The sequence below is a fragment of the Nannospalax galili genome, unplaced genomic scaffold (genome assembly GCF_000622305.1).
Source record: "Nannospalax galili isolate Female #2095 unplaced genomic scaffold, S.galili_v1.0 scaffold151, whole genome shotgun sequence".
Taxonomy (NCBI): domain Eukaryota; kingdom Metazoa; phylum Chordata; class Mammalia; order Rodentia; family Spalacidae; genus Nannospalax; species Nannospalax galili.
Window position 1 is genome coordinate 4,393,961 of NW_008332087.1, and position 20,837 is coordinate 4,414,797.

Consider the following 20,837-nt stretch of genomic DNA (forward strand, 5'->3'; position numbering starts at 1 on the left):
TACATATATATACAAATATATATATCAATAGGACAAATATATACATCATATATATATATATATAAGTATTAAGATAGGACAAAGAGATTCAGAGACCAAAGGTATATTCCGTGTCCCCACAAGGCTCACTGTGTACTGTGGTGGATTCACAATGGAATAATTATATAGAGTAGAGAAAATCTACAGTACAGATGCAGGCAAGGTACTAAGGGGAGCTGAACACCATGGAAAGATGTACCCAGGTAACAATATGCAGATGTGTTGCCACTTGCTTGATAATGTGATAGAGATTGTGAAAGACGTGCCACGTGTAGGAGAATGTGAAGTAAGAGAGGCTATATAAATGTATACTTCTTTCTAAACAGAGCATAATGTTGGGAGGCTCTGAATCATATTGCTACCATGTCGTTACAGAAATATCCTGTGGTGAAATCCTTCTTCTTGTTGCCAAAATGAACACTGAAGAAAAATGAAGAAGACTGAAGAACTCCAACAAAAAGTTGAACAGCAGAAATAGCCAAACTCTTCTGGAGTCTTTAATTCATCTACAGCCATCGTCAAAACAGTAAGGAAAATATTATATTAAGGTTCTGCTGTTTTGGTTTAAATTATACAATACTAAAAGAATGATGAATGTGCAAGAGTGTTTAATGGCTAAGTCCTGCATTCCTGCCCTGCAAACTGTTCTAGGTTCCAGAATGCAGTGGTGAGCTAAAGTAACAAGGACATGGCCTCGGAGCATGACAGTGTAGTGGTGGAAGGGCTAAGCATGTAAATGAATAGAAAGGAAACTGGAAGCCACTCCTGATGCTTATGAACATGGTATACAAATAAATGGAACAAGGCTGGATGAGAGGCAACTTTAGTTTGGGTGTCAAAGCTGATTGCTCTGAGAATTTGAGCTGAGAGTTGAATGATGAAAAAGTAGTTTGGAAAATACCATTTTCCTTGAACAAAGATCTGGTGGATATGATGAAAACTTATAAACAAGTGCATGTTGCTTACAGGGGGTTTGTGGAAGCATGTCGCAGGAGATAAAGTTAGAAAACCTTTTGAAAGTGGAAAATGTCTTGATTTTATTATAGTTGAAGAATTGGTCTCAAGAGGAGTAAGTAAATTTATGTAAGTCAACACCCCTACCCAAAAGCCCCAAATCTGAAACTGATATTCAAAGAGTTTCAGACTCTGGAGCATTCTGAGTTTTATGTTTTAATACTGGGGTTACTCAATTAGTAAATCCATGAAAAAATCATAATTCTGAAAAAAACTGAAGTATGAGATACTTTATCCAAGTATTTGTATAAGGGATCCTCAAGATCTGTTAAAAATTTTAAAGGACATTCTCACTTTCCTATAGCTAGCTGGGGCATGGGGGATTGATAATGGAGAACTGCCTATTCTCATTCCAGTCAGAGATGCCAGTGAGCTGACTTAGGGACAAAGCAATGGAAGTAGGTGGATTTAAATCTTCCAAATGGATGATATGTTCCCTTTTGTGTTTAATGTGTAATAGTCAAAAGTAATTAATTCCCCAAGAATAATGTTAAGGGGGACTGGGGGCTGGATAGATGACTTGGCCATTAAAAGTACTGGCTGTTCTTCCAGAGAACCCGGGTTCAGTTCCCAGTACCTACATGGTGGCTAACAGTTGTCTATAACTCCAGCTCCAGGGGATGTAGTGTGATCATCTGGCCTCCCCAGACACTGCATGCATGGGACACTTACCTACATACAGGCAAAACACTCATACCCATAAAATAATAAATGAGTAAATTTTAAAAAATAAATAATTCATTCCTCTGTTGGGGAGAAATGATGTCTATCTGTGGCCTGCTTCTGAAATTCAAGCTGTGAAAAGAAATAAAATTGTGCCATGAAACGTCATTCTTCGGGTGGTTATCTTGTAGTCCTCTGAGACGTGAGGCTTCCAGACGAGCTTGCACTTCTCTGGCTTCATGTGTGGCTCCTGACTTCTGGGACCACTGTTACTCAAGCCACTGTGAGGCAGCCTGTGTGCAAGGTGTTCTCCGAGAGGAGTCAGGAACTGGCTTGTGTAGGTCAGGAACAGCCTCAGGACTAGAACTTTCATGTTGGGTTATTCCTAGATGGAAAACCGAAAGAAAGACTTAATGGTTGTTTTTTCGTTTGTTTTTGTTTTTTTGCTTTTGTTTTGTTTTTTTTGTTTTTGTTTTTTTTTTTTTGGTCTTTTTGAGACAGTGTCTCTTTGTAGCCTCTGCTGTCCTGGAACTCACTATGTAGACCAGGCTTAATAGTTGTGTTTTAAAAGGAAAAGAATATATGGTTTTAAGCAGAACTTTCCAAAGAAACTGCTATGCTGAACAGTAGATGCTTCATGTCGTGGAGTCCATGGTCACTGTGCATAGCTCACAGGGGAGGTGAGAAGATGAAAATCAAATGCAGTGATTTTGGAAGATAGGTAGGTCCAAGTCGGCATCTGTTTGTGTCCAGAGCTTTGAGTCATGAGATCTCAGCTGAATAATATTTTAAGATCTTAACAAGGTACAGGCTATTGCTTTCTAAATCTAGTAATTCTGAAATGTCTGGGAACTCAGATGTTGTAGGACTCTTTCTTCCACCTGAGATTGCTCTCCAAAGCCTTTGGTAAATAGGAGAACAGCTTTAGTGCAGCTAAATCATGTACAGGAAGATAACTGAAGACATGCAGTTCCATAAGGTGTATATATAATAAAGGTGAAGGAACAGCAGGAGAAAGCAAGCACAGGTAAACTTCACAGAGGTCAAAGACTTTTGCATCAAGAAGGGTGCATTTCATCCTCGCATACCAAACCATGAAGATGCATTTGTGATACCATGGTTTCAGGAAAGCAAGGCTCAAGCTCACTGAAGGGTAGTTTATGCGCCGTAACTCACATATCTAAAAGCAGACTTTATGAACAGATAAGCAGATAAAAAACCATCAGTATCAGTTTATATGTGCATGCCATACACACACACACACACACACACACACACATGCATACACACATGTATGTGTGTATGTGAGGGCCAGAGGACAGCCTTGTGTGTCATTCCTCGGGAGCTGGCTTTGTTTTGATAGACAGTGTTTCTCACTAGCGTAGAGCTCATCAAGTACATTAGGCTGGCTGACAAGTGAGCCCCCAGGGATCTGCCTGTCTCTCCAGTACTGACATTACAAGTATGTGCCGTCACGCCAGGTTTTATACATGGGTGCTGGAGATTGAACTGAGGTGTCCATGTTTTCAAGGTAAGCATTTAATGACTGAGCTATTTTCCCAGCCCTGTTTTCAATAAACAACATAGTCAAGTTCTAGGGGAAGCTTTGGATTTTTAACAGCACATGATAAATCACTGGCTACTACATGTCACCCATGTCTTGGTCAGGACTTGATAGCATGGTTCTAGACATCAGAAAGATAAGCACAGGGCTACCACTGATCAACTGCAAGTTAGTCCTGCCTTCACACAGAGAATTGAACCATAAGGAGGACATAAGAAAAGACATGAAAATGACGTACTACAGTCTAAGATCATCTTATCATCTACTGGACAGGATACAACTCTGACTATCTGGAAATCTTTAAAAAGACCAGAGTTTCTAGGGGATGTGGTTGGACTCTGAAGCAAGAATAGAATAATCTAGAAAAATTGTATCTTAGTGTGTTTAAGCCAAACTTTTATTAGTGGTATTTTGGGACGGCGATGTCAGTACGCAGTTTTAAGGGAGTGAGGGTGTGAGAAGAAGGGTGAAGTGACAGATGCTCTCTTATTGTTTTGAGCAAGAGAGATACTACCCGTTAGGTAATTCCTGATACAGTCTAGAGGATGTTTTGGATTTATCCCACCATGGACAAAGGAATTGAGACATTTAGTCAACTTCTCACATGTGCTTCAGGTGAGTGAGGACTGGTCTCCAGGGAGACATGAGGAAGCATCAATTCCCTGGTATTTATGGCCTACCAATCATGGACTAAGAGAACAAGACAAACCAGAGGAAGCCCTCAGGCAGCATCCCAGATATTCAACCACTATTAGAGCATCACAGAAAATTAATGCCCAGGGGTATAGATGGAGCACTGACAGGTTCTGCTAGAAGGACAGCAAAGATGGTGATGGTCATCATCTTATTAACACAGCTGTGGTGTATTTTGAAGAATTTAAGGTAAGTATATACTAACTCCTTTATGTATATTTTATCATTTAATTCATCTTTGTTGAGCGCTCACCTTGCGATAAGGCTGTAGGTGCTGTTAAGGCCATGTTTCTGTGGCAGGACTCTGAAAGACCCATTGACATTGGGGTGTATTAGTAATGCGATCTCTGCTTTGAGGGGCATACATGTGAAATGAATATTTTCAGGTCTTCAGCTTCTTCACTCTGAGACTAAACTGTGTAAATTAAACAGCATCCATCTTCTAAGGTTTTCTAAGCTGCTTCTCTGTCCTCCAGAATCTGTATTAAGAGTGGCGTTCTCCCAGTCAGCAGGTGCAACAAATTTCAGTGTGAGGGTTGGCAAGCTAACATTAGCATCTCAAGCCTCATGGGAACACAATGGGCACTTAATATGGAGATAAATGCTGCAAATGCAAATGGCCCAGGAATAGAGAACTTAGGCCCAAATCCTCAGACTTGTTAGCTTAGAGATATATTGCATTTATTCTTCATTCCCAAATATCTTGATAATTCTTTGATCCCTATTTCTAAAAAGTGAAATGAAAAATTAGAAAAGAGAAGTAAATAAACATAAAATAACATAGCCAAAAGAAAATGGATGGTGTGGTAAAAGCTGACAACAGTGATATGAATAGCATTCCATGTGCATTCTCTGGGAATCTAACATTGCAGCAATTAATTAGAATTAATTTTTCCTTTGAGGTGCAAAGTACCCGCTTCACTCTATATCCCAACCTCCACTACAGAGATAACCTTTGTACTAAATTTGTGTCTTTTCTTCTCTTGCTGAAAGAACTTGGGTGAAATATAAACTCCTCCCTGTGGAATATGTTACTAGGTTTTGCTTCCGAGTTTTATATTAATGATGGCATACATGTCATCTATAGGAAGTTTGCTCATTAACCCAAGACTTATGTTTCAAAAGTTCATCCACATTACCATTTGGTATGTCTTTTTCATATAGTAACTAATGTCAGTTGATGTGAATGTATCATGGGTGGCTTACCTATTCTCCTGTATGTTGGCATTTCCGTAACTTCTGTTTTCTCTTATAAACAATGATACTATGATCATTTTATATATATAATCTCCTCCTGCCTATGCAAGAGTTTCCCAAGAAAATTCAATAGATTATGATAGGAATAAGTTAAGGACAAAATATCCTAAGTTGCCTAGAACTAAGGGTTTCCCCAGGATGCAAGATGTTTATTACTAAAAGTAGGACAGTCTCAGGAAAAAATGTTGTAACTTATCATTTTAAATATGTACATGCTCTGCCTTATAACATAACACCAAATACTTTCCCACAAGGTGTTAGCATTCTACACTGCCAACTGGCAATATGTATTTCCTTTGAGCACTGTTTTCTTTCAGCTTGGTTTTCTCAGTACCTTAATTTTTGCCAGTCAGTTGAGTGTGAAATGGAATCTTACCGTAATTTGATTTGCCTGGTTACTAATGAGGCTCAGCATCTTCTTGTGTGTTGTTCTCTGTTTATGCCTTCTCTTCTGTGACGCTCCTTCTTCATCTTCCATCTTTTTCTGTGGCATTGTTATTAAATTCATCTTAAGCATCTTGTCAGATTCTCTTGATTTTTCCATCGTTAAATTTATAGCAGTAGTACTGATGGCATTTTAGTTGATTTTCATTGTGGGATACCATCTAGTTTAGCAGAATTCTTGGTTCATAATCACTATCTACTATAGAAACCCCATTGCAACAATGAAAATATCTCTATTCATAAAAATATTTCTAGACAAATGGTTCCCTGGTTGAGAACAACCAACCTAGTTCTCAGAATAGCACTCATCAGAGAGATGAATGAGAAGAGATTCCCTCTCTGTTTCTCCCTGATGGACCATTCCACAGCCTGTCTCTGTGCACATATTTGGAAGTTGTTCCATGACACATGGTACATACATTCACTGGCCATTGGCTATATTGTAATGGCCAGAGCAATAATGAATCACCTTGTCTTCCCGTCCTTCCCCCTCTTTGCCTTTATTTTCTCTCCTCTAGTTTAGGGTTGCATATTCCAATTAAAATCCTAGCACTAAATGTTTTTCTTGAGTTTCCTTGGGGAACAGAGCTAAAGTAAGTAGTTATAGCAAATGTACCCTGTGGATAAGATTTTGGAATTGAATTACTAACCTGTCAGAAAGCAGTAGTCATCCCATTTTTAGCTGTGAAGTGAGATGAAAACAAATTCCAGCACGCAGCCTCAGGATCAGCTACTCAAGCTTTCATTTATAGTAAATTGGAATAAGGCTTAGGGACAGGTCAAGAGTTGGGAGTTCTTTACGAGGCAGCACACAGTGAATGCGAGAATGATAGTAATCAAGTGCCTTGCCAAGTGAAAGAACTACTTTTGATGCACATTTAAAAAATGTCATACTGTTAGACTGACTGCCAACTTAAGGTATGTTCTGAAAACCAAAGGAAATGCATGACATTTAAAGCAGAGTAATTTCTGGTCATTGTAAGGCAGACTGTGATGAAATTCAAGGCCTGGGCCTGATTATAAGCTTAGCAGAGCTGTAAAGGAGATTCCATGCATGCTTTGTATGGTCTCGCATTTCAAACTCAAGGCCATTATAACCAGGACCCTGAGACCTGGAATGAGTTCATTTGGATGGATATGCCTGAGGACATCAGTGTCCTAAACCTCCCTCATGGAATAGTGGGACCATTTCATTGACAGTGGACAACCTTCTATGGTCACTGGTTGTACAGGAATCTCACATGCAGCAGTTAACATGCAAGATGATTGTTGATCTCCATAAGAATATCCTCTGCCAATCTTCATACCCTGGAACCCTGTAACTAGAGTAGTCTCAACAGAAAAGAATTAGTACTTCTCCAGGAACAAATAATCTATCCCCTAAAAATTGAACTAGCTGGCTAATGTGTGCCACCCAAACCAAGGAAACCCACTTGGGAATGGACTTTGAGTATTAGAATGGCGTGGCTATTATCACGAAAACAAATAACAAATTCTGGCACAGCGTCAGGGAAAGGAGATCCCTTATTCACTGTTGATGAGAATGTAAATTGGTGCAACCACTATGCAAATTCAATAAATGTTTCTCAAAAATCTAAAACATAGAACCATCATATGACCCATCCCCATGACTCTTGGCCATTTATACAAAGGACTCTCTGTCCTTCAGAGATAACTGCACATTGATGTTCACTGTACTCATGTGTGGCACTGTAAACATAGCCAAATACACATGGCCAGAGAGGTCATGGATGCTAGGGCAATCTCTACCTATGTCACATCCCTAGACAAATATAATTTCTTACTGTATGCTAAATATGGATCCTTTTATTTGCAGACAAGTATCACTCATCAAAGAAGCTTCTTTTTGCAACAGATGGAGACTATTAGAGTTTCACAACTGGTTAAACGTAGAGAATAAATATCTGCAAAATACCCAGCCCTAAGTGACACATCTACAATGAAACCTCTGCACCTAAGGCTCACAGAACATAGTGGAACAAGGGGTAGAGAGAATACTAACGCATCTCTCAACTCTCACCAGCGAAGCTTCTTCACACAACAGAGTGTGATATATACAAAAGGCCACAACTGGCCAAAGTGTAGAAAATAAGAGCCTGAAGAGTGCATGTTCCTGGACAGGACTCCTGTATTAAATCTCACCCACCCATAGCTCAAAAACCATTGCTGAAGACAGGTTAGAAAGATTTTAAGAGCCAGGGTTGGTGCATGATCATAAGAAGAGTCTTCAAGGCCTCTGGAAACATGCTCATATGAACTTACAGCAATGGTGACATCATGCACAAGACCAGTACAAACTCAATCAGACAAAAACCCAACATAGAACTGGGGAAATGGCCAGAAGGCCCCAACCTTAGCCAAGGACCTACTGACATCTAGTTACTGCTGGGTGAGGAAGAGTTGATCTTCTTTAAGTAAGAGACTCTGTATAGGCTGACTAGACTCTAGTGGATGAACTTGCACTGAGTGACATCTGGATACACAAACTTGACTCGATAGGCCTTAATGTAGATGGCAGAATGCATGAAATCTGGTGGGGGTGGCGATGGAAGGATACAAATGGGGGAGGGAGTCTAAATATGATCACGATCTGGTGTATGAAATGTACAAAACTCAATAAAATTATACATTTAAGGGAAAAAAGGAAAACCTCCCGGTCAGGCAAGCTATAAATTTCAGCATCTGCTCAGAGGAGGCAAATGGAGGAGGGAAAGGAGAAATGTAAAGATCCATGCGACTTAAGCTGGCATGGAGGCCAAATACACGACAAACCAGCCATCAGAAGGCAGGGAAGGGACCTTTAAAGAAAGAGTAAAGGAACCCAAAATGTTAGAGCCCAGCAGGTTGAGGGAAGCATGCTTAGAAAAGAAATAGAAGAAAGGGAGAAGCTATGCTTTTCTGAAGAATTCAGATAAAACTGGGCTGGCTTATGAAACTGTGTGTCAGCGGCCCAATAAGTAACTGCACTAACGGACCGAGGTACTGGGCAGAAATAGTTTAGCATGTCATTAAAGAACTAATTATTCTATTTCTTTAGCAAGTTTTAATAGGAACCTACCTTCCAAAGGGTGGTCCCATGTCCAAGAGACTGACATGGCCCAACTGGAATGTTAGGTTTCCATTCAGGCCAGAGATTCTACTGAAACATTCCCACCTCTCAAGAGGTAACCCTGAAATCATTTAGGAATCAGATCAGAGCCCCCAAACATTTTTGTTATCTCTGGCTTCTTCAAGGACAAGGCTTCCATGAGTTTTTGGTGGGGATTTTATTGAATACTTCAGTGAACCTGTTTATTAGCTGTAGATGTTTTCTGGGATTCAAGACTAAACACCAAGAAAACAAACAACCCAATTACATATTGGAGAATAGAACTAAACAGACAGTTCTTAAAGAGAGAGATACAAATGGCTAAAATAGTTTAAAAAAATTCAATATCCTATCCATCAGATAAATGCAAATTAAAACTACTTTGAGATTTTTGTCTTGTCCTAGTCAGAATGGACAAAATGTAGAGAATAAGAGTCTGTAGAACGTGTGTCCCTAGATAGAACTCATATTAAATCTAACCCACCCAGGCTCAGGAACCACTGTGGAGGAGGAAGAAGAAAGATTGTAAAGAGCCAGGGGTTCTGCATAACCATAAGGAAACAGAATCCTCAGGGATCCTGGGACCTTGCTCATATGAACTTACAGCAATGGTGACAGCGTGCACAGACCCATGCAAACTCAATGAGAGAAAACCCAGCATAGAGCTGTGAAAACAGGAAGGGAGCCCCAACCTTGGCTGAGAAACTATTAGCAACTGATTACTTCTGGGTGAGGGAAAGCTGGTCTTCTTTGAGGAACGCTAGATTGGCTGACCAGGCTCCAGTGGATGAACTCACACTGAGCGACATCTGGGGACACAAACATAACTTGATAGGCTTTAACATATATGCATGAAATCCTGTGGGCAAGCTATGGGGATGGGCTGGGGATCTAAATATGGTTAAGATCTTTTATATAAAATCTACAAAATTTAATTAAAAATATACACTAGAAAATGATAACAGATGTTAGCATGGAGTTGAAAAAAGGAGACTAACTTGTTAACTATTGGTAGAGGTGCAAACTGGTACAGCCACTGTGGAGATCGGCATGGAAAATCTTCAGAAAATTAGAAAAATATCTAACATGTGATTCAGCTTTACCACTCCTGGGTATAATCACCAAAGACTATATCCTACTACAGAGACACTTACCTATCCATCCATGTTCATTATACAATAGCCAGGAAGTGGAAGCAGCCTAGCTATTTATAAATTTATGGATATATAATCCAAATATATGCCATGTACTGGATTATACATATTTGTATATATATATATATAATGCAATATTATTTGACTGTAAAGAAAAATGAAATTGTGAAATTCATAGGTAAATGGATGGCTCTAGAAATAATCATTCTGAGGTAACCCAGACCCGGAAAGATAAATGCTACATATTCTCTCTCATGTGTAGATACTAGCTTTGAATCTTCAGATATATATGTTTAAATTGGAGTGCCATAGAAGTCAGGGGTCATGGTAGATATTTCCGAGGAAGGGTGATAGTATGCAGGTACTCTGAAGGGGAAGAAAAATGAATCGAAGGGTTAAAGGGGGTGGGGGATGGGAGGGCACAATAGAGGAGAGGGTGTGGCAGTGACTGACACTAAAGACCTTTGAAGAAGCCGTATAGAAACCTACTGCTGTAGAAGCTTCCTAAAATATATGAAAAAAATTTAAATGGCGTTAACCTGTAACACAGCACAGTGCCTTTCCCAGACGTCATAGTCTTTCAAATAAAAAGCCCAGGGCCCAAAATGGCTTACCAATTTTTAAGTTGTAGATCAGGGGGAGTCCATAGATTTTCCCCTAAACATCACAGGCTATTGCCATTGTTCTTGGTTACCCTCTTAAACTTGATGGTAAGACACTATATTTGAGTCATAAGACCTGTAGAAATCAAGCTGGTACTAACATAGAAGCTTCATCCTTCCTGGCTAGCTATGCACACTACTAAGGAAGAAAAGTAATCAGTCGATAATCTTACTCATCTGTGAATGCTATGGGCTACAATGAACACTAGCCTGACAAGGTATGCTCACTGGTGCAATAGTGGCACAAGTGCTATGGAAATAACTAACAACTTCCTGATTGAATTTTCAGGCCCACTCTAGAAGGCAGAACTCAGACCTCGTACATTTACCTGGGCCAAAGCTCCATGACTGGCTAGTTTATAGGCCTTAGGGAGAACCTAAATGCTATTATTTTGCTTAATGAACACAGTATTAAACTGCTCCTGTGTTCTTATCTTTATAGCCATAGATCAGTGCATCTTTCAGCTCTCAAGAGAAAAGCGATTAACACAGGGACTCATAACTGATCAACATGCAGAGAATAAGAGACTGTGGACTTCTCAACTCTAAAGGGGATGTCTGTTTCATACCCCTACTCTGAGATTTATAGATAATCATGGAAGAGTGGGGAGAGAGATTCTAAGAGTCAGAGGTAGTATGTGTCTGCAGTGAAATGTTATTTGCCTGACGTGACAGAAAAATTGCACACATGAACTCATACTGTCTGTGACTATATGCATAAGTCATGTGCCAGATCAAACAAACCAAAATCCCAGAGTGGATGTAAAAATGCCCGATGAATTCCCACCCATAGCTGAGGTGCTACTAGTAACCAAATGCCACTGGGGCTGGGACAACCAGTTTTGTTTGGGGATGTGGCCCCTAGAGGCTACTCAAGCCCCAGTGTGAGAGTCTAGAAGAGGGCCCATGTAGTCTTACAAGGAAAGCAAAGGAACACTCTATGTAGGAAAACATACCCATCTGGCCCCTGAGTACTGCCCCATATTAACCTTAGTAATTATCTGTAACACAAGGAGAAATGCCACCATCAATGTATCAGTCAACAACAACAAAGCAACTAGTTTCTGGGACTGGAGCTCAGTGGTTAAGAGCACTGGTTACTCTTCCAGAGGGCCAGGATTTGATTTCCAGCAACTACATGGCAGCTAACAATCATCTGTAACTCCAGTTCTAGGGGAATCCAACACCCTCTTCTGACCTCCACAGGCATTGCACAGCACAGGTTCACTTACATCCATGCAAGTAATACATTCATACACATAAGATAAAAAATAATAAGCAGGGCCTGGGGAGATTCCTCAGTGGTTAAGAGCACTGAGTGCTCTTGCAGAGGACCCAGGTTTGATTCCCAGCACCCTCATGGTAGCTAACAACCATCCATAACTCTAGTTCCAGGGGATCTGATGCCCTCTTCTGATCTCTGTGGGTATTGCATGACACAGGTGCACCTACTTAATGTAAGCAATACACATTTTTTAAATGATCATAATAAAATAAATTTTTAAATGATCATAATAAATAAAATATTTTTTAAATGCTGGTTTTCTGTACTCATTCTCCTTCAGGTTAGAGTTAACAGATGAATATAAAGTAAATACATTCAAAAGAAAATGCAGTTGCAATAAACATGAGCATAAGCTGTCATAGTTCCTTTGCTATTTATGAAATTGTTTAAATGTGGAAACATGAAGAGATTATAATTGCCTATGGTTAACAGCTCTTGACTTTCCCTGGTTATCCAAATCATGTAGTATCTCAGTCAGCTGTCCAGATGACTTGTCCCAAATATTTCCAGGCTCTCTTAGCCGTTGTCAGATTTCTCTAGCTTAAGGTACCTTGAGTGGTGCTTCATTTTGCTACCCATTGAGTAGGAATCCTTTATGACTCTAACAATAGAACTTGCTAGTTGCCCTCTCAGTTTTATCATCCCAGTATTATTGGGAAATTCAGTTCCTTCACAGCTTTTTTCAAGTATCACCCTGAACCCAAAGTACAGCAGCCTATAACATTCTCAAATGTTGAAAAATCTCACTTTCTTAGATGGGAATTCTTTGGGCAGTGTTAAGAATGTGGTGAAGTGACAGCCTTTCGTATTGTTTGTACCTAAAACCATTTGAAATACATTCTAACTTTCCTCCTCCTTGACACACCTAAAACTTTATCAAGAATATCAAATAGGGGCCTGGAGAGATGGATCAGCAGTTAAAAGCACTGACTGATCTTCCAGAGGACCCAGGTTCCTAGCATCCACGTGGAAGCTAATAACTGTCTGTAACTCCAGTTTCAGGGTACCCAACACCATCTTCTGGCCTCCATGGGCACTGCATGCATGCAGTGTACTTTCACACATGCAAGTAAAACACTCATACACATAAAAAATAAAAACAAATAAAAAATTAAAAAGAATATCAAATAAGACTTCCACACAAAATGTCAATTTATAAGCCACACCAGTGCAAGTGGTGGATCACAGTTAGGGAAACAAAGGGAACAGGAATCACTCTACCAGTTGCTTCTCCTAACACCAGGATCCATTTTCTTATCCCCTCAAAGAAATTCTCCCATGATCAGGCTTGTGGCTGGCACTGCAACCAACCCAGATGCCACTGTGGATGCTGGCAGACCAGCCTTAATGACCTGACCTCTTCCAGAGTTTCTGTGACCCATTCTCCTAAAAAAAAAAACAAACCTGCTCTAAATTATGTTTTCAACATTTCTCCACCACCTTTTAAAAGTATCAGCAGTCCCCCATCTATGCACATTCTCTCTTCTAGTCCTCTTCTGATTCCTCTTCACACCTGAATGCTAGCCACTAGCTCCATGGCAAGCAATTTCTTTCTTTTTTTCCCTTTCCATATGTGTGTGTGTGTGTGTGTGTGTGTGTGTGTGTGTGTGTGTTTTACTCCCTAAAGCACTTTGTACTTGAAGAGTAACTGTTTTGTAGTCAGCTTCAACTCTACTTTGATAGTGGATTTACTTTCATTGAAGATAGTACTGAACTCTCAGGGGAGGACTAGGATAAAGCCTGGTGACATGAACAGCAATCTAACAGGAAAATATAATTTCAACCTTACTAGAACCTAGTATCATGAATGAATCAAGCACATCCACTGAAAGAAGTAAAACAATCTCAATTAAAAACAGAAACAATAACAAGAGCAAAACATCAATCAACAATTTAATCCCAAATGTTTAATCAAAAAGCAAAAACACAAGTAGCATAAAAAAAACAAAATAATATGTCTCCTCCAAAAATTACACATCCCATAGCAATCTCCAGTTGCAGCAACTTAAATGAAAACGATAGACAAAGAAATCAAAAGAAAGAACATAAATATGTTCAAGGAATTAAGACCATGCATAAATGTAGTCCTGAGTGAGCTCCAGTAGAACACAGTCAGCTGAATGAGAGGAGAAAGTCAATTCAGGACATTAAAATACAATTCAATAAAACAACAGAAACAATGAAGAAAAACATTGAAATCATGGTGGGAATGAAAAATTTAACAAGTCAGTTAAAAAGCAGTAGAAACCTCATTGATAGAATGAACGTGTAGAGGAGAGAATATCAGGGCTTGAAGAGAAGGTAAAGGAATTGTATCATTCGGCCAAGGTAAGAGATAAAATTTTAAAGGTATGAACAGAACATGTGAGATCACTGGGACGCCATAAAAAGACAAAAATCTAGGAATTGTGGACATAAAAGAAAGAGAATACATTAATGCCAAAGGCATAGAAAATATTTTCAATAAAAACTATAGAATTAAATTTCCCAGCTAGAGAAAGATATTTTCATTCAGATACAAGAGGCACACGGAATGCCAAATAGGCAGGACCAGAATAAAAACTCATGTCATAATTCAAACAGTAAATATACAGAACAAAGGAAGTGTATTGAAATTTAGAATACAGAAGGACCAAGTCACACATAAAAGCAGGCCCACCAGAATGACAGGTGGTTTTTCAATAAAAAGTTAGAAGTTGAAGGGCTTGGAAAATTTAATTCAAGTCTTTGAAGATCAAAGCTGCCAACCCAGACTAATATATCCAGCAAAACTATCTACTGTAGTTGAAAGAAGATAAAAATACCTTTTTCTTTTAATAAACAAAGTGTATTTATTTCTAATTTGGTCAAACCACAGAGAGAAAGACTCTTAGTTTCTCTTCCCCTTCTCTGTAACAGTGTTATAATTTTAAAACAAAGATGAAATAAAAGCTATGAAATGTGTATATATTTTCAGAACTGTGTGAAACCTCTTCCGGAGAAGCAAATTCTTCTGGCTGCAAGTTCCTTCTCTAGCTGCAACCAGGGCTTCAGCCTGTCCCTTCCCCCAAGTGGGGACACCTGGAGAAATTTTATTACAATGCGGTCTATTGTTTCATGAGTTTGACAGTGAAAAGGAGTGGCACAGTTTATCTCTTTAGAATATTTTCTTTCCTGTCAGGGAAATTACATCCTGATCCCTGCTGCCCTACTGGTTCATTATTTGCAGAGAAGTCCATGACAAATAGTAAGTACTAAGCAACTTGCTTGAGACAATAACTGCTTTTTAAAGTTTCCTTTATTTTGAGAATTTCATACACATGTACAACAAAATATGATCATATCTATCCCCATTTTTTCACAACAAAATATGATCATATCTATCCCCATTTTTTCACAACAAAATATGATCATATCTATCCCCATTTTTTCATGGGTGTGGGGCCATCTACTGGACCATGGGAGACCTACCAGTGGCCATAGTCTCAATAAAGTATGATTCTCATTCCCTCAACAACTATCCATTGCTAATACCTCCTCAATACAGGGTGGGTCCTGGAGATCATCTACCCCATCTATGCTGGGATTTTGGCTGGCCTAGGCTTTGTAGGTCTTGTGCAAATAAACACAGCTTCTGTGAGATCAATAGCAATTTCATGCTCAGGAGATAGTATTTCAAAGCACCCCCATCCTCCAGCTTTTACATTATTTCTACCTGTTCTAGTTTGCCTTCAAATACTGTGACAGAACACTCTGACCAATACCAATTTGGGAAGGAAAGGCTTTATTTGACTTACATCTCCTGGGTCACAGTTCATCACTGAGGGAGCCCAAGGTGAGAACTCAGAGCAGGAACCTGGAGACAGGAACTGAAGCACAGGCCATGGAGGAATGCTGCTTATTGGCTTCCTCCATTGGCCCCTGCTCAGCCTGCTTTCTTTTACAACACAGGACAACCTGCCCAGGGATGGCACCACTCACAGTGGGCTGGGCCTTCGACATTATTCAACAATCAAGAAAATGTGCCACAGACATGGCCACAGACCAGTCCAATGGAGGAAATGCCTCAACTGAGTTTCTCTCTAGCTGGGTGTGTGAAGTTGACAGCCAAAGCTATCTAGCACAATTGACCCCTTGTCAACTTGACACACAAACATCGCTTTAAACCTCAACTTTTTCATTTCTTATCCCCAAGATATGATGTTAATATCACAATATAAAATAGTACAACTTTAAAAGTCCTACAGTCCTTTAAAAACCCAAACACTTTATTAGTAACACCTCTCTCCTACTGTTCTGTCTCAGGTTCTAAAAGTTCAAAGTCTCTTTTAAAATTCTCTCAACTGTGGACTCCTGCAAAATTAAAAACACGTTAAATACCATTTTATTTCAAATGAAAAAATCAGGTACACTTAAGCAAAACTTTAATCCAGCAAAGTAGCTCAAGGCTGGACAACTGGGATTCACTCATGATCTTCTGGACTCCAAAGGGTTCTGGCAGCTCCACTTCTCTGGCTCTGCTGTCCACAGCACACACAGCTCATCTTGCAGGCCCAGCCTGCTCCATTCGACACCTGCTGCTGCCCTTGGTGGTCGTTCCATGGCCCTGGCATCTCTAAGAAGCTGGGGTCTCCACTGAAACTGAGGCTGCACCTTCACCAGTGGGCTCTTCTGGTCTCTCAGGGCACAAAGGCTCAGTTCCATGACCCCTTCAATCCTGGTGGTCTTCACTGCAACTGAAACTGCACTTTCACCCATGGCTTTTCCTGGCCTCTCAGAGTGCCAAGCCTCACCCGCTCTCTGTGACCCATTCACACTTTCAACACCAAAACCATGCAGGTGACTCTTACACATTACCCAGTCCTGCTTCCAGCTAGAGATGGAGGCTCAGGGCCCCTCTGGACCACAACTTCTGTGTGCTGATCCTCAGGAAATACCTCCCAGAAGATTTTGCGACCATGATGCCAGTCTCTTGTTACTCCCAGCTGACTTTTCAGCCCCAGCTACCCAGAATCAATTGTCCCAATAAGGCAAAGGTTTCACTTCAGCGGTTCTGATTTCTCCTTAAGCACAGATGATTCCTCAGCCCCAGCCGACCAGAAACTACAGATTCTCAATTCAAAACATCACAAAACGGCCCTAATAGCCTCTGCTTCCCTTTGAAACCTCACAAGCCAGGCCTCCATCGTCTACAACTCTTTTGTATAACTGCTGCAAGCTCTGTAGCAACAAATTCTAAGCACTCAAAGGCTTTTCCAGCCCAAATTTCTAAATGCTTCCACAATCTCCCCCCAACGCCAAGGTCAGGTGTGTCACAGCACACACTGTTTGTACCACTACCTTTCTTCCTCAATGTTCCTTGACCCTTACTGTTGTAAGTTTTCATACAGGTGTTCCATTTAAGGATCAGCACTCTGTCTCTTATCCTCAGCACTGTTACCAGTTGTGCATCTCTCCATTGACTGCTGGCCATTGCAAAAAAAAAGAAAAGGAGGTTCTCTACCAAGGTTGGGAACAAGTCAGGAGCTCAGAAGAAATCATGACTATTTAGCAAAATAATAGTAGCAGGTGATCTCCTCAGCCATTGGCTAAAAATACCTTTTCACGTTAAAAGCAAGCTAGTAGAATTTATGACCACTAAACCACAAGACATAAGAACAAATATGTTTGGGGCCAGAGAGATGGCTCAGAGGTTAAGAACACTGACTGTTCTTGCAGAAGACCCGAGTTTGAATCCCAGCGCCCACATGGCAGCTAACAACTGTCCATAACTCCAGTCCCAGGGGATCTGACAGCCTCTTCTGACCTCTGTGGGCATTGCATGACACAGGTGTACCTACCTACATGCAGGCAATACACACACATAAAATTTTTAAAAATTTAAAGATTTTTATAAAAGAATAAATACTTTGAAATGAGGAGGAAGGTAAACACAAGCAAGAGGCTACACTGGAAAAAAAAATAAATGAGTTAAGACAGCTCTTAAACAAAAGAGGATTAAGAAATCACCAAGCACTATAAAATCAAGAAAATAAAAATAGTACACATCTTTCAATAACAAGTCTCAATATTAATGGTTTCAGTTACCCTATCAAAAGATCCAGACTAGTAGATTGGATTAGAAAATAGAATCTTTCTTCTTGCTACTTCCAAGACACACACCTCACCAGCAAAAATAGTTACTATTTTAGTGTGAAAGAATTAAAAAAAATATTCTAAGAAAAATGGAACCAGGAAATAAGCAAGCATTAGTATTCTGACAAAATACAATTAAAACCAAATCTAATCAGAAGAGGGTTACTCCACATTCATTAAGGGACAATCCATCAAGAGAACATGACAATTCTAATATATATTCACTAAAAACAGGCGGACCCAATTTCATAAAACAAATACTACTAGATATAAAGTCATAAATTCAACTATACAAAGTAGAACTGGGTGGTGTTGAAACCTCACTTTCACCAATTGGAAAAGAAGTAAAATTATACTCATTTTTAGATGAGAGATACTACACATGAGATCCCAAAAATTACACCAGAAAATTTCTAGAAACAATCATCACTTGCAGCAAAATGGGAAATACAAAATCAATTTACAAAAATCTGTAGCCTTTCTGTATATAAATTAAACCATGCAAAATAGTTATACATGATAGTAAAACCCCACTTTTACTAATTGGAAACGAAGGGCTCAAATTATACTGATTTGAAGATGATATGGTATACATAAGTGATCCCAAAATTCCAACAGAAAACTTCTAGAAGTGAAAATCACTTTCAGCAAAGTAGCAGGATTCAAAACCAGTTTACAAAAGTTTCCATATACCCTTACCAAGCTGGTGAAGATTTTCTCTCGCTCCTAAGTTGATTGGTTGTTTCATTTCCTGTACAGAGCTTTTAAGTTTAATGAGGTCCCACTTGTCAATTGTTTATTTTAATTCCTAAGCAACTAATGTCTAATTTAGAAAGTCCTTTCTTGTCCCTGTATCTTGTACCGCCTATGTTTTCTTCTAACAGTTTCAACATTTCAGGTTTCACACAGAAGTCTTCTCAAATATCAGGTGGCTAATATTGCATGCACTCATACAAGATCTCTGACCAAGGATTAATATGAATACTAAACAAAGAACTCAGAAAAGAAAGAATCAAGAAAACAAGTGACCCAATTAAAAATAGGCTACAGATCTGAACACAGAGATCTCAAAAGAAGAAATAAAAGTGGCAAAGAAAAGCCTTAAAAAGTGTTCAACGTCCTAGAGAAATGCAAATCCAAATCACTTTAATATTTCATTTTACCCCAGTCAGAATGGTTAAGATCAAGAAAACAAATGATCAAATGCTGACAAGGATGTATGGAAAGTGGAACTTTCATTCATTGCTTCTGGAATTGCAAACTTGTGCAAGCAGTGTGGAGAACTCTTAAATAATTTTTTTAAATCTATCACATGATCCAGGTATACCACTCTGGCATATGCCCAAAAGATTTATCCTAGTATAGAGATATTGCACAGCCATGTTTGCTGCTGCTCTTTTCACAATAGCTAAAAAATGGAAACAATTTAAGTATCCCTTAACTGATTTTATTTACATCTGAATAACAGCCCATTGTGCATATGCACTTGAAGGGAGGTATCTCCTGTCTGGCACTGTCTTTCTTGTTATATAGCCTTCAGGGATACACATGCACTCGTGATCAGATATTGTATGTATACTTTTCAGCAGTTTTTTGAGCTACTACATTTCCCTCCGGGTTTTGTTTTGTTTTTTTTTTTTACACCACCTAAGCTTTATTTATATCTCCTCTCTATCTCTTTCCCTGCCTAACCCTCTCTCCTCTCTCCCCAGGTAAAGTACCCCCATTTTCCCCTTGATCATACCTATCTCCTATTATCCACCCTCTCTTCTGCTCCTTCTTTCCCTTTACTCCAATAGATTCCTTATATATCCTTCCCTCCTCCCTTCCCTGTTGAATACCTCCATTTTCCTCATTTCCCCCTTGATAACATCTGTTTCCTACAATCCCCCTCTCTCCTGTTCTTTTTTTCCCTTTACCTCTATGATTCCTTTCCATTTTCCAGGTTCATGCAGTTACATCAGGATATGGAGATATATATTCACATACAGAGATTTGGTGTTAAGATCCACAAAGGAGAGAGAACATACATCGCTTGTTTTTCTGAATCGTGTTACTTAGTATAGCAATTTCTACCAAAAGCAATCTATAGATTCAATGCAAGGCCAATCAAAATCCCCATTACATTCTTAATGGAACTAGAAAAACCATCCTAAAATTAATATGGAATCACAAAAGACCCCTGATAGCCAAAGCAATCTTGAGCAAAAAGAGCAATGCTGGGGGATTACCACACCAGATTTTAGGCTGTATTACAGAGCTCTAGTCATAAAAACAGCATGACAGTGAAACACAATAGAATACCCAAACATGAGTACATGTAATTTCAGCCACCTGATATTTGACAAGGTGCCAAGAACACACACTGGAGGAAATACAGCATCTTTAAGAAATGGTGCTGGCAAAACTGGATCTCTGCTTGTAGAATAAAACTTGATCCTTATCTTTCACCTTGCACAAAAGTCAAATCCAAATGGATCAAAGACCTTAATATGAAACTGGAAACTCTAAAACTGTTAGAAGAAAACATGGGCAGTACTCTACAAGATTTAGGTGCAGGAAAAGACTTTCTAAATCAGACATTAGCTGCTCAGGCATTAAGATCAACAATCAAGAAGTGGGACCCATTAAGCTGAAAAGCTTTTGTACATCAAAAGAAACAACGAAGGAAGTGAAGAGGAAACCCACAGAGTGGGAGAAAACCTTCACCAGCAACACATCTGACAGAGGATTAATATCCAGAATATACAAAGAACTCAAAAAACAAAGAAACAAGAAAACAAATGATCCAATAAAAAGATGGGCTAAGGACTTGAACAGAGAATTCTCAAAAGAAGTA

At 39.4% G+C, this 20,837-nt stretch overlaps 1 protein-coding gene across 2 annotated transcripts in view; it reads left to right on the forward strand.

Annotated features, from left to right (window-relative positions):
• Positions 1-20,837, forward strand: part of Pak5 (p21 (RAC1) activated kinase 5) — a 342,836-nt gene that overhangs the window by 134,072 nt on the left and 187,927 nt on the right. For both annotated transcript variants that reach the window (XM_008827193.1, XM_008827194.1), the window contains exon 2: positions 415-565. The gene's annotated coding sequence lies outside the window, so the exon portion shown is untranslated. The remainder of the gene's footprint in view (positions 1-414; positions 566-20,837) is intronic.